Raw genomic sequence first — 16,192 nt, forward strand, 5'->3', positions numbered from 1 at the left:
TTGTGTTTGAGGTTTAAGAGTGTACCAGCATCGTGCCAGGTTTATTTGAGGTTTAACTGTGTATTAGGATCCTGCCAGGTGTTTTTGTGGTTAAAAAATGTACTAGGAACCTGCCAGGTGTCTAAGGCGTTTCACAGGGTAACAGGATCCTGCCAGGTGTGTTTGAGGTTTAACATTGCGTCAGGATCCCGCCAGGTGTGTTTGAGGTTTAATAGTGTATCAGGATCCTGCCAGGTGTGTACAGGGTTTCACAGTGTATCAGAATCCTGCCAGGTGTGTACAGGGTTTCACAGTGTATCAGAATCCTGCCAGGTGTGCTTGAGGTTTAACAGTGTATTAGTATCCTGCCAGCTGTGTTTGAGGTTTGACAGTGTATCAGGATACTGCCAGGTGTTTTTGAGGTTTTGACAGTGTATCAGGATCCTGCCAGGTGTGTTTGCGGTTTAACAGTGTATCAGGATCCTGCCAGGTGTGTACGGGGTTTCACAGTATATGAGGATCCTGCCCGATGTGTTTGAGGTTAAACAATGTATCAGGATACTGCCAGCTGCGTTTGAGGTTAACAGTGTATCAGGATCCTGCCAAGTGTGTTTGAGGTTAAACAGTGTATTAGGTTCCTGCCAGATGTGTTTGAGGTTTAACAGTGTATCAGGATCCTTCCAGGTGTGTACAGGGTTTCACAGTGTATCAGGATCCTGCCAGGTGTGCACAGGGTTTCACAGTGTATCAGAATCCTGCCAGGTGTGTACAGGGTTTCACAGTGTATCAGAATCCTGCCTGGTGTGTTTGAGGTTTAACAGTGTATCAGGATCCTGCCAGGTGTGTTTGAGGTTTACAGAGTATTTGGATCCTGCGAGGGGTGTACGGCCTTTCAAAGGGTATCAGGATCCTGCCAGTTGTGTTTGAGGTTTAACAGTGTATCAGGATCCTGCCAGGTGTGTTTGACGTTTAACAGTGTATCAGGATCCTGCCAGGTGCGCTTGAGGTTTAACAGTTTATTAGGATCCTGCCAGTTGTGTTTGAGGTTTAACAGTGTATCTATATCCTGCCAGTTGTGTTTGAGGTTTAAGAGTGTACCAGCATCCTGCCAGGTTTGTTTGAGGTTTAACTGTGTATTAGGATCCTGCCAGGTGTTTTTGTCGTTAAACAATGTATTAGGAACCTGCCAGGTGTCTAAGGCGTTTCACAGGGTAACAGGATCCTGCCAGGTGTGTTTGAGGTTTAACATTGCGTCAGGATCCCGTCAGGTGTGTTTGAGGTTTAATAGTGTATCAGGATCCTGCCAGGTGTGTTTGAGGTTAAACAATGTATCAGGATCCTGGCAGGTGTGTTTGACGTTTCACGGTGTATCAGGATCCTGCCAGGTGCGCTTGAGGTTTAACAGTGTATCAGGATCCTGCCAGGTGTGTTTGAGGTTTAACAGTTTATTAGGATCCTGCCAGGTGTGTTTGAGGTTTAACAGTGTATTAGGATCTTGCCAGGTGTGTTTGAGGTTTAACAGTGTATTAGGATCCTGCCAGTTGTGTTTGAGGTTTAACAGTGTATCTATATCCTGCCAGTTGTGTTTGAGGTTTAAGGGTGTACCAGCATCCTGACAGGTTTGTTTGAGGTTTAACTGTGTATTAGGATCCTGCCAGGTGTGTTTGAAGTTTAACAGTTTATTAAGATCCTGCCTGGTGTTTGCGGGGTTTCAAAGTGTATCAGGATCCTGCCAGGTGTGTACAGAGTTTCACAGTGAACCAGTATCCTGCCAGGTGTGTTTGAGGTTTATCATTGTATCGTGATCCTACCAGATGTGTACGGGGTTTCACAATGTATCAGGATCCTTCCAGGTGTGTACAGGGTTTCACAGTGTATCAGGATCCTGCCAGGTGTGTACAGGGTTTCACAGTGTATCAGAATCCTGCCAGGTGTGTTTGAGGTTTAACAGTGTATCAGAATCCTGCCAGGTGTGCTTGAGGTTTAACAGTGTATTAGTATCCTGCCAGCTGTGTTTGAGGTTTGACAGTGTATCAGGATACTGCCAGGTGTTTTTGAGGTTTTGACAGTGTATCAGCATCCTGCCAGGTGTGTTTGAGGTTTAACAGTGTATCAGGATCCTGTCAGGTGTGTACGGGGTTTCACAGTGTATGAGGATCCTGCCAGATGTGTTTGAGGTTAAACAATGTATCAGGATACTGCCAGCTGCGTTTGAGGTTAACAGTGTATCAGGATCCTGCCAAGTGTGTTTGAGGTTTAACAGTGTATTAGGTTCCTGCCAGATGTGTTTGAGGTTTAACAGTGTATTAGGATCCTGCCAGGTGTGTTTGAGGTTTAACAGTGTATTAGGATCCTGCCAGGTGTGTTTGGCGTTTCACAGGGTATCAGGATCCTGCCAGATGTGTTTGAGATTTAACAGTGTATTAGGATCCCGCCCGGTCTTTTTGAGGTTTAATAGTGTATTAGGCTCCTGCCAGGTGTGTACGGCGTTTCACAGTGTATCAGGAACTGCCAGGTGTGTTTGTGGTTTAAGGTGTATCAGGATCCTGCCAGGTGTGCTTGAGGTTTAACAGTGTATCAAGATCCTGCCAGATGTGTTTGAGGTTTAACAGTGTATCAGGATCCTGCCAGATGTGTTTGAGGTTTTACAGTGTATCAGGATCGTGCCAGGTGTGTTTGAGGTTTAACTGTGTATTAGGATCCTGCCAGGTGTTTTTGTGGTTAAACAGTGTATTAGGAACCTACCAGGTGTGTAAGGCGTTTCACAGGGTAACAGGATCCTGCCAGGTGTGTTTGAGGTTTAACAGTGTATTAGGATCCTGCCAGGTGTGTTTGAGGTTTAACAGAGTATCATGATCCTGCCAGGTGTGTTTGAGATTTAACAGTGTATCAGGATCGTGCCCGGTGTGTTTGAGGTTTAACAGTGTATCAGGATCCTGCCAGGTGTGTTTGAGGTTTATCAGTGTATCAGGATCCTGCCAGGTGTGTTTGTGGTTTAACAGTGTATTAGGATCATACCAGGTGTGTTTGAGGTTTATCAGCGTATTAGGATCCTGCCAGGTGTGTATGAGATTTAACAGTGTATTAGGATCCCGCCAGGTGTGTTTGAGGTTTATCAGTGTATTAGGCTCCTGCCAGGTGTGCACGACGTTTCACAGTGTATCAGGATCCTGCCAGGTGTGTTTGAGGTTTAACAGTGTATAAGGATCCTGCCAGGTGTGTTTGAGCTTTAACAGTGTATCAGTATCCTGCCACGTGTGTTTGATGTTTAACAGTTTATCAGGATTTCGCCAGGTGTGTTTGAGGTTTAACAGTGTATTAGGATTCTCCCTAGTGTGTTTGAGGTTTAACAGTGTATTAGTATCCTGCCAGGTGTGTTTGAGGTTTAACAGTGTATTAGGATCCTGACATGTGTGTTTGAGGTTTAATAGTGTATTAGGATCCTGCCAGTTGTGTATTGCGTTTCACAGGGTTTCAGGATCCTGCCAGGTGTGTTTGATGTTTAACAGTGTATCAGTATCCCGCCAGATGTGTTTGAGGTTTAACAGTGCGTCAGGATCCTGCCTGGTATGTTTGAGATTTAACAATGTATCAGGATCCTGCTAGGTCTGTATTGCGTTTCACATGGTTTCAGGATCCTGCCAGGTGTGTTTGAGGTTTAACAGTGTATCAGGATTCTGCCAGTTGTGTTTGAGGTTTAACAGTGTTTTAGGATCCTGACATGTTTGTTTGAGGTTTAACAGTGTATGAGGATCCTGCCAAGTGTGTTTGAGGTTTAACAGTGCATCAGAATCCGGACAGGTGTGTTTGAGGTTTAACAGTGTATCAGGATCCTCCCAGGTGTGTTTGAGGTTTAACCGTGTATTAGGATATTGCCAGGTGTGTTTCAAGTTTTAAAGTGTATTAGGATCCTGCCAGGTGTGTTCGACGTTTAACAGTGTATCAGGATCCTGCCAGGTTTGTACGGGGTTTCACAGTGTATCAGGATCCTGCCACGTTTGTTTGAGGTTACACAATGTATTCGGATCCTGCCTGGTGCGTTTGAGGTTTAACAGAGTATCAGAATCCAGCCAGGTGTGTTTGAGGTTTAACAGTGTATTAAGATCCTGCCAGATGTGTTTGAGTTTTAACAGTTTATTAGGATCCTGCCAGGTGTGTTTGATGTTTAACAGTGTATTAGGATCCTGCGAGGTATGTATGGCGTTTCACAGGGTATCACGATCCTGCCAGGTGTGTTTGAAGTTTAACAGTGTTTCAGAATCTTGCCAGGTGTGTTTGAGGTTAAACAGTGTATCAGGATACTGCCAAATGTGTCCGGGTTTTCACAATGTATCAGGATCCTGTCAGGTGTGTACAGGTTTTCACGGTGTATCAGAATCCTGCCAGGTGTGTTTGAGGTTAAACAGTGTATTAGGATCCCGCCAGGTGTGTTTGAGGTTTAACAGTGTATTAGGCTCCTGCCAGGTGTGTATGAGAATTAACAGTGTATTAGGATCCCGCCAGGTGTGTTTGAGGTTTAACAGTGTATTAGGCACCTGCCAGGTGTGTAGGGCCTTTCACAGTGTATCAGGAACTGCCAGGTGTGTTTGAGGTTTAACAGTGTATCAGGATCCTGCCAGGTGTGTTTGAGGTTTAACAGTGTATCAGAATCCTGCCAGGTGTGTTTGAGGTTTAACAGTGTATCAGGATCCTGCCAGATGTTTTTGGGGTTTAACATTGTATCAGGATTCTGCCAGGTGTGTTTGAGGTTTAACAGTGTAATAGGATCCTGCCAGGTGTGTTTGAGGTTTAACAGAATATCATGATCCTGCCAGCTGTGTTTGTGATTTAACAGTGTATCAGGATCCTGCCAGGTGTGTTTGAGTATTAACAGTGTATTAGGATCATACCAGGTGTGTTTGAGGTTTAACAGTGTATTAGGATCCTGCCAGGCATGTATGAGATTTAACAGTGTATTAGTATCCCGCCAGGTGTGTTTGAGGTTTAACAGTGTATTAGGCTCCTGCCAGGTGTGCACGACGTTTCACAGTGTATCATGATCCTGCCAGGTGTGTTTGAGGTTTAACAGTGTATAAGACTCCTGCCTGGTGTGTTTGAGATTGAACTGTGTATCAGGACCAGGCCAGGTGTGTTTGAGGTTAAACAGTGTATTAGGATCCTGCCACGTGTGTTTGTGGTGTAACAGTGTATTATGATCCTGCCAGGTGTTATTGAAGTTTAACAGTGTATCAGGATCCTGCCAGGTGTGTTTGAGGTTTAACAGTGTATCAGGACCCTGCCAGCTGTGTTTGAGGTTTAATCGTGTATCGGGAACCTGCCTGGTGTGTTTGAGGTTTTACAGTGTATCAGGATCATGTCAGGTGTCTTTGAGGTTTAACAAAGTATTAGGATCCTGCCAGATGTGTACGGCGTTTCACAGGGTATCAGGATTCTCCCAGGTGTGTTTGTGGTTTATCAGTGTATTAGGATCCTGCCAGGTGTGTACGGCGTTTCAAAGGGTATCAGGATCCTGCCAGGTGTGTTTGAGGTTTAACAGTGTATCAGGATCCTGCCAGGTGCGCATGAGGTTTAACAGTGTATCAGGATCCTGCCAGATGTGTTTGAGGTTGAACAGTGTATTAGGATCCTGCCAGGTGTGTTTGAGGTTTAACAGTGTATTAGGATCCTGACAGGTTTGTTTGAGGTTTAACTGTGTATTAGGATCCTGCCAGGTGTGTTTGAAGTTTAACAGTTTATTAAGATCCTGCCTGGTGTTTGCGGGGTTTCATAGCGTATCAGGATCCTGCCAGGTGTGTACAGAGTTTCACAGTGAACCAGTATCCTGCCAGGTGTGTTTGAGGTTGAACAGTGTATTAGGATCCTGCCAGGTGTGTTTGAGGTTTAACAGTTTATTAGGATCCTGCCAGGTGTGTTTGAGGTTTAACAGTGTATTAGGATCCTGACAGGTTTGTTTGAGGTTTAACTGTGTATTAGGATCCTGCCAGGTGTGTTTGAAGTTTAACAGTTTATTAAGATCCTGCCTGGTGTTTACGGTGTTTCATAGCGTATCAGGATCCTGCCAGGTGTGTACAGAGTTTCACAGTGAACCAGTATCCTGCCAGGTGTGTTTGAGGTTTATCATTGTATCGTGATCCTACCAGATGTGTACGGGGTTTCACGATGTATCAGGATCCTTCCAGGTGTGTACAGGGTTTCACAGTGTATCAGGATCCTGCCAGGTGTGTACAGGGTTTCACAGTGTATCAGAATCCTGCCAGGTGTGTTTGAGGTTTAACAGTGTATCAGAATCCTGCCAGGTGTGCTTGCGGTTTAACAGTGTATCAGGATCCTGCCAGGTGTGTACGGGGTTTCACAGTGTATGAGGATCCTGCCAGATGTGTTTGAGGTTAAACAATGTATCAGGATACTGCCAGCTGCGTTTGAGGTTAACAGTGTATCAGGATCCTGCGAAGTGTGTTTGAGGTTTAACAGTGTATTAGGTTCCTGCCAGATGTGTTTGAGGTTTAACAGTGTATCAGGAACCTGCCTGGTGTGTTTGAGGTTTAACAGTGTATCAGGATCCTGCAAGGTGTGTTTGAGGTTTACAGAGTATTTGGATCCTGCCAGGGTTGTACGGCCTTTCAAAGGGTATCAGGATCCTGCCAGGTGTGTTTGAGGTTTAACAGTGTATCAGGATCCTGCCAGGTGTGTTTGAAGTTTAACACTCTATCAGGATCCTGCCAGGTGTGTGTGAAGTTTAATAGTGTATCAGGATCCTGCCAGGTGTGTTTGAGGTTAAACAATGTATCAGGATCCTGCCAGGTGTGTTTGACGTTTAACAGTGTATCAGGATCCTGCCAGGTGCGCTTGAGGTTTAAAACTGTATTAGGATCCTGCCATTTGTGTTTGAGGTTTAACAGTGTATCTATATCCTGCCAGTTGTGATTGAGGTTTAAGAGTGTACCAGCATCCTTCCAGGTTTGATTGAGGTTTAACTGTGTATTAGGATCCTGCGAGGTGTTTTTGTGGTTAAACAGTGTATTAGGAACCTGCCAGGTGTCTAAGGCGTTTCACAGGGTAACAGGATCCTGCCAGGTGTGTTTGAGGTTTAACATTGCATCAGGATCCCGCCAGGTGTGTTTGAGGTTTAATAGTGTATCAGGATCCTGCCTGGTGCGCTTGAGGTTTAACAGTTTATTAGGATCCTGCCAGGTGTGTTTGAGGTTAAACAGTGTATTAGGATCCCGCCAGGTGTGTTTGAGGTTTAACAGTGTATTAGGCTCCTGCCAGGTGTGTATGAGAATTAACAGTGTATTAGGATCCCGCCAGGTGTGTTTGAGGTTTAACAGTGTATTAGGCACCTGCCAGGTGTGTAGGGCCTTTCACAGTGTATCAGGAACTGCCAGGTGTGTTTGAGGTTTAACAGTGTATCAGGATCCTGCCAGGTGTGTTTGAGGTTTAACAGTGTATCAGAATCCTGCCAGGTGTGTTTGAGGTTTAACAGTGTATCAGGATCCTGCCAGATGTTTTTGGGGTTTAACATTGTATCAGGATTCTGCCAGGTGTGTTTGAGGTTTAACAGTGTAATAGGATCCTGCCAGGTGTGTTTGAGGTTTAACAGAATATCATGATCCTGCCAGCTGTGTTTGTGATTTAACAGTGTATCAGGATCCTGCCAGGTGTGTTTGAGTTTTAACAGTGTATTAGGATCATACCAGGTGTGTTTGAGGTTTAACAGTGTATTAGGATCCTGCCAGGCGTGTATGAGATTTAACAGTGTATTAGGATCCCGCCAGGTGTGTTTGAGGTTTAACAGTGTATTAGGCTCCTGCCAGGTGTGCACGACGTTTCACAGTGTATCATGATCCTGCCAGGTGTGTTTGAGGTTTAACAGTGTATAAGACTCCTGCCTGGTGTGTTTGAGATTGAACTGTGTATCAGGACCCTGCCAGGTGTGTTTGAGGTTAAACAGTGTATTAGGATCCTGCCACGTGTGTTTGTGGTGTAACAGTGTATTATGATCCTGCCAGGTGTTATTGAAGTTTAACAGTGTATCAGGATCCTGCCAGGTGTGTTTGAGGTTTAACAGTGTATCAGGACCCTGCCAGGTGTGTTTGAGGTTTAATCGTGTATCGGAACCTGCCTGGTGTGTTTGAGGTTTTACAGTGTATCAGGATCATGTCAGGTGTCTTTGAGGTTTAACAAAGTATTAGGATCCTGCCAGATGTGTACGGCGTTTCACAGGGTATCAGGATTCTCCCAGGTGTGTTTGTGGTTTATCAGTGTATTAGGATCCTGCCAGGTGTGTACGGCGTTTCAAAGGGTATCAGGATCCTGCCAGGTGTGTTTGAGGTTTAACAGTGTATCAGGATCCTGCCAGGTGCGCATGAGGTTTAACAGTGTATCAGGATCCTGCCAGGTGTGTTTGAGGTTGAACAGTGTATTAGGATCCTGCCAGGTGTGTTTGAGGTTTAACAGTGTATTAGGATCCTGACAGGTTTGTTTGAGGTTTAACTGTGTATTAGGATCCTGCCAGGTGTGTTTGAAGTTTAACAGTTTATTAAGATCCTGCCTGGTGTTTGCGGGGTTTCATAGCGTATCAGGATCCTGCCAGGTGTGTACAGAGTTTCACAGTGAACCAGTATCCTGCCAGGTGTGTTTGAGGTTGAACAGTGTATTAGGATCCTGCCAGGTGTGTTTGAGGTTTAACAGTTTATTAGGATCCTGCCAGGTGTGTTTGAGGTTTAACAGTGTATTAGGATCCTGACAGGTTTGTTTGAGGTTTAACTGTGTATTAGGATCCTGCCAGGTGTGTTTGAAGTTTAACAGTTTATTAAGATCCTGCCTGGTGTTTACGGTGTTTCATAGCGTATCAGGATCCTGCCAGGTGTGTACAGAGTTTCACAGTGAACCAGTATCCTGCCAGGTGTGTTTGAGGTTTATCATTGTATCGTGATCCTACCAGATGTGTACGGGGTTTCACGATGTATCAGGATCCTTCCAGGTGTGTACAGGGTTTCACAGTGTATCAGGATCCTGCCAGGTGTGTACAGGGTTTCACAGTGTATCAGAATCCTGCCAGGTGTGTTTGAGGTTTAACAGTGTATCAGAATCCTGCCAGGTGTGCTTGCGGTTTAACAGTGTATCAGGATCCTGCCAGGTGTGTACGGGGTTTCACAGTGTATGAGGATCCTCCCAGATGTGTTTGAGGTTAAACAATGTATCAGGATACTGCCAGCTGCGTTTGAGGTTAACAGTGTATCAGGATCCTGCGAAGTGTGTTTGAGGTTTAACAGTGTATTAGGTTCCTGCCAGATGTGTTTGAGGTTTAACAGTGTATCAGGAACCTGCCTGGTGTGTTTGAGGTTTAACAGTGTATCAGGATCCTGCAAGGTGTGTTTGAGGTTTACAGAGTATTTGGATCCTGCCAGGGTTGTACGGCCTTTCAAAGGGTATCAGGATCCTGCCAGGTGTGTTTGAGGTTTAACAGTGTATCAGGATCCTGCCAGGTGTGTTTGAAGTTTAACACTCTATCAGGATCCTGCCAGGTGTGTGTGAAGTTTAATAGTGTATCAGGATCCTGCCAGGTGTGTTTGAGGTTAAACAATGTATCAGGATCCTGCCAGGTGTGTTTGACGTTTAACAGTGTATCAGGATCCTGCCAGGTGCGCTTGAGGTTTAAAACTGTATTAGGATCCTGCCATTTGTGTTTGAGGTTTAACAGTGTATCTATATCCTGCCAGTTGTGATTGAGGTTTAAGAGTGTACCAGCATCCTGCCAGGTTTGTTTGAGGTTTAACTGTGTATTAGGATCCTGCGAGGTGTTTTTGTGGTTAAACAGTGTATTAGGAACCTGCCAGGTGTCTAAGGCGTTTCACAGGGTAACAGGATCCTGCCAGGTGTGTTTGAGGTTTAACATTGCATCAGGATCCCGCCAGGTGTGTTTGAGGTTTAATAGTGTATCAGGATCCTGCCTGGTGCGCTTGAGGTTTAACAGTTTATTAGGATGCTGCCAGGTGTGTTTGAGGTTGAACAGTGTATTAGGATCCTGCCAGTTTTATTTGAGGTTTAACAGTGTCTTAGGATCCTGCCAGATGTGTTTGAGGTTTAACAGTGTATTAGTATCCTGCCAGCTGTGTTTGAGGTTTGACAGTGTATCAGGATAGTGCCAGGTGTTTTTGAGGTTTTGACAGTGTATCAGGATCCTGCCAGGTGTGTTTGAGGTTTAACAGTGTATCAGGATCCTGCCAGGTGTGTACGGGGTTTCACAGTGTATGAGGATCCTGCCAGATGTGTTTGAGGTTAAACAATGTATCAGGATACTGCCAGCTGCGTTTGAGGTTAACAGTGAATCAGGATCCTGCCAAGTGTGTTTGCGGTTTTACAGTGTATTAGGTTCCTGCCAGATGTGTTTGAGGTTTAACAGTGTATTAGGATCCTGCCAGGTGTGTTTGAGGTTTAACAGTGTATTAGGATCCTGCCAGGTGTGTATGGCGTTTCACAGGGTGTCAGGATCCTGCAAGGTGTGTTTGAGGTTTCACAGTGTTTCAGAATCTTGCCAGGTGTGTTTGAGGTTGAACAGTGTATCAGGATACTGCCAAATGTTTACGGGGTTTCACAATGTTTCAGGATCCTGTCAGGTGTGTACAGGGTTTCAAGGTGTATCAGAATCTTGCCAGGTGTGTTTGAGGTTTAACAGTGTATTAGGATCCTGCCGTGTGTGTATGAGATTTAACAGTGTATTAGGATCCCGCCAGGTGTGTTTGAGGTTTCATAGTGTATTAGGCTCCTGCCAGGCGTGTACGGCGTTTCACAGTGTATCAGGAACTGCCAGGTGTGTTTGTGGTTTAAAGTGTATCAGGTTCCTGCCAGGTGTGCTTTAGGTTTAACAGTGTATCAGGATCCTGTCAGGTGTGTTTGAGGTTTAACAGTGTATCAGGATCCTGCCAGATGTGTTTGAGGTTTAACATTGTATCAGGATTCTGCCAGGTGTGTTTGAGGTTTAACAGTGTATTAGGATCCTGCCAGGTGTGTTTGAGGTTTAACAGAGTATCATGATCCTGCCAGGTGTGTTTGAGATTTAACAGTGTATCAGGATCGTGCCAGGTGTGTATGAGGTTTAACTGTGTATTAGTATCCTGCCAGGTGTTTTTGTGGTTAAACAGTGTATTAGGAACCTACCAGGTGTGTAAGGCGTTTCACAGGGTAACGGGATCCTGCCAGGTGTGCTTCAGGTTTAACAGTGTATTCGTATCCTGCCAGCTGTGTTTGAGGTTTGACAGTGTATCAGGATACTGCCAGGTGTTTTTGAGGTTTTGACAGTGTATCAGGATCCTGCCAGGTGTGTTTGAGGTTTAACAGTGTATCAGGATCCTGCCAGGTGTGTACGGGGTTTCACAGTGTATGAGAATCCTGCCAGATGTGTTTGAGGTTAAACAATGTATCAGGATGCTGCCAGCTGCGTTTGAGGTTAACAGTGTATCAGGATCCTGCCAAGTGTGTTTGAGGTTTAACAGTGTATTAGGTTCCTGCCAGATGTGTTTGAGGTTTAACAGTGTATTAGGATCCTGCCAGGTGTGTTTGAGGTTTAACAGTGTATTAGGATCCTGCCAGGTGTGTATGGCGTTTCACAGGGTATCAGGATCCTGCAAGGTGTGTTTGAGGTTTCACAGTGTTTCAGAATCTTGCCAGGTGTGTTTGAGGTTGAAAAGTGTATCAGGATACTGCCAAATGTTTACGGGGTTTCACAATGTTTAAGGATCCTGCCAGGTGTGTAATGGGTTTCAAGGTGTATCAGAATCCTGCCAGGTGTGTTTGAGGTTTAACAGTGTATTAGGATCCTGCCAGGTGTGTATGAGATTTAACAGTGTATTAGGATCCCGCCAGGTGTGTTTGAGGTTTAATAGTGTATTAGGCTCCTGCCAGGTGTGTACGGCGTTTCACAGTGTATCAGGAACTGCCAGGTGTGTTTGTGGTTTAAAGTGTATCAGGAACCTGCCAGGTGTGCTTGAGGTTTAACAGTGTATCAGGATCCTGCCAGGTGTGTTTGAGGTTTAACAGTGTATCAGGATCCTGCCAGATGTGTTTGAGGTTTAACATTGTATCAGGATTCTGCCAGGTGTGTTTGAGGTTTACAGTGTATTAGGATCCTGCCAGGTGTGTTTGACGTTTAACAGAGTATCTTGATCCTGCCAGGTGTGTTTGAGATTTAACAGTGTATCAGGATCGTGCCAGGTGTGTTTGAGGTTTAACTGTGTATTAGGATCCTGCCAGGTGTTTTTGTGGTTAAACAGTGTATTAGGAACCTAGCAGGTGTGTAAGGTGTTTCACAGGGTAACAGGATTCTGCCAGGTGTGTTTGAGGTTTAACATTGCATCAGCATCCCGCCAGGTGTGTTTGAGGTTTAATAGTGTATCAGGATCTGCAAGGTGTGTTTGGGGTTAAACAATGTATCAGGATCCTGCCAGGTGTGTTTGACGTTTAACAGTGTATCAGGATTCTGCCAGGTGCGCTTGAGGTTTAACAGTGTATCAGAATCCTTCCAGGTGTGTTTGAGGTTGAACAGTGTATTAGGATCCTGCCAGGTGTGTTTGAGGTTTAACAGTTTATTAGGATCCTGCCAGGTGTGTTTGAGGTTTAACAGTGTATTAGGATCCTGCCAGGTGTGTTTGCGGTTTAACAGTGTATTAGGATCCTGCCAGTTGTGTTTCAGGTTTAACAGCGTATCTATATCCTGCCAGTTGTGTTTGAGGTTCAAGAGTGTACCAGCATCCTGACAGGTTTGTTTGAGGTTTAACTGTGTATTTGGATCCTGCCAGATGTGTTTGAAGTTTAACAGTTTATTAATATCCTGCCTGGTGTTTGCGGGGTTTCATAGCGTATCAGGATCCTGCCAGGTGTGTACAGAGTTTCACAGTGAACCAGTATCCTGCCAGGTGTGTTTGAGGTTTATCAATGTATCGTGATCCTACCAGATGTGTACGGGGTTTCACAATGTATCAGGATCCTTCCAGGTGTGTACAGGGTTTCACAGTGTATCAGGATCCTGCCAGGTGTGTACAGGGTTTCACAGTGTATCAGAATCCTGCCAGGTGTTTTTGAGGTTTAACAGTGTATCAGAATCCTGCCAGGTGTGCTTGAGGTTTAACAGTGTATTAGTATCCTGCCCGCTGTATTTGAGGTTTGACAGTGTATCAGGATACTGCCAGGTGTTTTTGAGGTTTTGACAGTGTATCAGGATCCTGCCAGGTGTGTTTGAGGTTCAATAGTGTATCAGGATCCTGCCAGGTGTGTACGGGGTTTCACAGTGTATGAGGATCCTGCCAGATGTGTTTGAGGTTAAACAATGTATCAGGATACTGCCTGATGCGTTTGAGGTTAACAGTGCATCAGGATCCTGCCAAGTGTGTTTGAGGTTTCACAGTGTATTAGGTTCCTGCCAGATGTGTTTGAGGTTTAACAGTGTATTAGGATCCTGCCAGGTGTGTTTGAGGTTTAACAGTGTATTAGGTTCCTACCAGGTGTTTATGGTGTTTCACAGGGTATCAGGATCCTGCCAGGTGTGTTTGAGGTTTCACAGTGCTTCAGAATCTTGCCAGGTGTGTTTGAGGTTGAACAGTGTATCAGGATACTGCCAAATGTGTACGGGGTTTCACAATTTTTCAGGATCCTGTCAGGTGTGTACAGGGTTTCACTGTGTATCAGAATCCTGCCAGGTGTGTTTGAGGTTTAACAGTGTATTAGGAACCTGCCAGGTGTGTATGAGATTTAACAGTGTATTAGGATCCCGCCAGGTGTGTTTGAGGTTTAATAGTGTATTAGGCTCCTGCCAGGTGTGTACGGCGTTTCACAGTGTATCAGGAACTGCCAGGTGTGTTTGTGGTTTAAAGTGTATCAGGATCCTGCCAGGTGTGCTTGAGGTTTAACAGTGTATCAGGATCCTGCCAGGTGTGTTTGATGTTTAAAAGTGTATCAGGATCCTGCCAGATGTGTTTGAGGTTTAACATTGTATCAGGATTCTGCCCGGTGTGTTTGAGGTTTAGCAGTGTATTAGGATCCTGCCAGGTGTGTTTGAGGTTTAACAGTGTATCATGATCCTGCCAGGTGTGTTTGAGATTTAACAGTGTATCAGGATCGTGCCAGGTGTGTTTGAGGTTTAACAGTGTATCAGGATCCTGCCAGGTTTGTTTGAGGTTTATCAGTGTATCAGGATCCTGCCAGGTGTGTTTGAGGTTTAACAGTGTATTAGGATCATACCAGGTGTGTTTGAGGTTTATCAGCGTATTAGGATCATACCAGGTGTGTATGAGATTTAACAGTGTATTAGGATCCCGCCAGGTGTGTTTGAGGTTTATCAGTGTATTCGGCTCCTGCCAGGTGTGCACGACGTTTCACAGTGTATTAGGATCCTGCCAGGTGTGTTTGAGGTTTAACAGTGTATAAGGATCCTGCCAGGTGTGTTTGAGCTTTAACAGTGTATCAGTATCCTGCCACGTGTGTTTGAGGTTTAACAGTGTATCAGGATTTCGCCAGGTGTGTTTGAGGTTTATCAGTGTATTAGGATTCTCCCTAGTGTGTTTGAGGTTTAACAGTGTATTAGTATCCTGCCAGGTGTGTTTGAGGTTTAACAGTGTATTAGGATCCTGACATGTGTGTTTGAGGTTTAATAGTGTATTAGGATCCTGCCAGTTGTGTATTACGTTTCACAGGGTTTCAGGATCCTGCCATGTGTGTTTGATGTTTAACAGTGTATCAGTATCCCGCCAGATGTGTTTGAGGTTTAACAGTGCGTCAGGATCCTGCCTGGTATGTTTGAGATTTAGCAATGTATCAGGATCCTGCTAGGTCTGTATTGCGTTTCACATGGTTTCAGGATCCTGCCAGGTGTGTTTGAGGTTTAACAGTGTATCAGGATTCTGCCAGTTGTGTTTGAGGTTTAACAGTGTTTTAGGATCCTGACATGTTTGTTTGAGGTTTAACAGTGTAGTAGGATCCTGCCAAGTGTGTTTGAGGTTTAACAGTGCATCAGGATCCTGACAGGTGTGTTTGAGGTTTAACTGTGTATCAGGATCCTGCCAGGTGTGTTTAAGGTTTAACCGTGTATCAGGATCCTGCCAGGTGTGTTTGAGGTTTAACAGTTTATCAGGATCCTGCCAGGTTTGTTTGAGGTTTAACAGTGTATCAGGATCCTCCCAGGTGTGTTTGAGGTTTAACCGTGTATTAGGATATTGCCAGGTGTGTTTCAAGTTTTAAAGTGTATTAGGATCCTGCCAGGTGTGTTCGAAGTTTAACAATGTATCAGGATCCTGCCAGGTGTGTACGGGGTTTCACAGTGTATCAGGATCCTGCCACGTTTGTTTGAGGTTACACAATGTATTCGGATCCTGCCTGGTGCGTTTGAGGTTTAACAGTGTATCAGAATCCAGCCGGGTGTGTTTGAGGTTTAACAGTGTATTAAGATCCTGCCAGGAGTGTTTGAGTTTTAACAGTTTATTAGGATCCTGCCAGGTGTGTTTGATGTTTAACAGTGTATTAGGATCCTGCCAGGTATGTATGGCGTTTCACAGGGTATCACGATCCTGACAGGTGTGTTTGAGGTTTAACAGTGTTTCAGAATCTTGCCAGGTGTGTTTGAGGTTAAACAGTGTATCAGGATATTGCCAGATGTGTCCGGGTTTTCACAATGTATCAGGATCCTGTCAGGTGTGTACAGGTTTTCACGGTGTATCAGAATCCTGCCAGGTGTGTTTGAGGTTTTACAGTGTATTAGGATCCTGCCAGGTGTGTATGAGATTTAACAGTGTATTAGGATCCCGCCAGGTGTGTTTGAGGTTTAACAGTGTATTAGGCTCCTGCCAGCTGTGTACGGCCTTTCGCAGTGTATCAGGAACTGCCAGGTGTGTTTGAGGTTTAACAGTGTATCAGGATCCTGCCAGGTGTGTTTGAGGTTTAACAGTGTATTAGGATCCTGCCAGATGTGTTTGGGGTTTAACATTGTATCTGGATTCTGCCAGGTGCGTTTGAGGTTTAACAGTGTAATAGGATCCTGCCAGGTGTGTTTGAGGTTTAACAGAATATCATGATCCTGCCAGCTGTGTTTGTGATTTAACAGTGTATCAGAATCCTGCCAGGTGTGTTTGAGTTTTAACAGTGTATTAGGATCATACCAGGTGTGTCTGAGGTTAAACAGTGTATTAGGATCCTACCAGGTGTGTATGAGATTTAACAGTGTATT

Source organism: Cetorhinus maximus, chromosome 11, assembly GCF_964194155.1.
Source record: "Cetorhinus maximus chromosome 11, sCetMax3.hap1.1, whole genome shotgun sequence".
Lineage (NCBI taxonomy): Eukaryota > Metazoa > Chordata > Chondrichthyes > Lamniformes > Cetorhinidae > Cetorhinus > Cetorhinus maximus.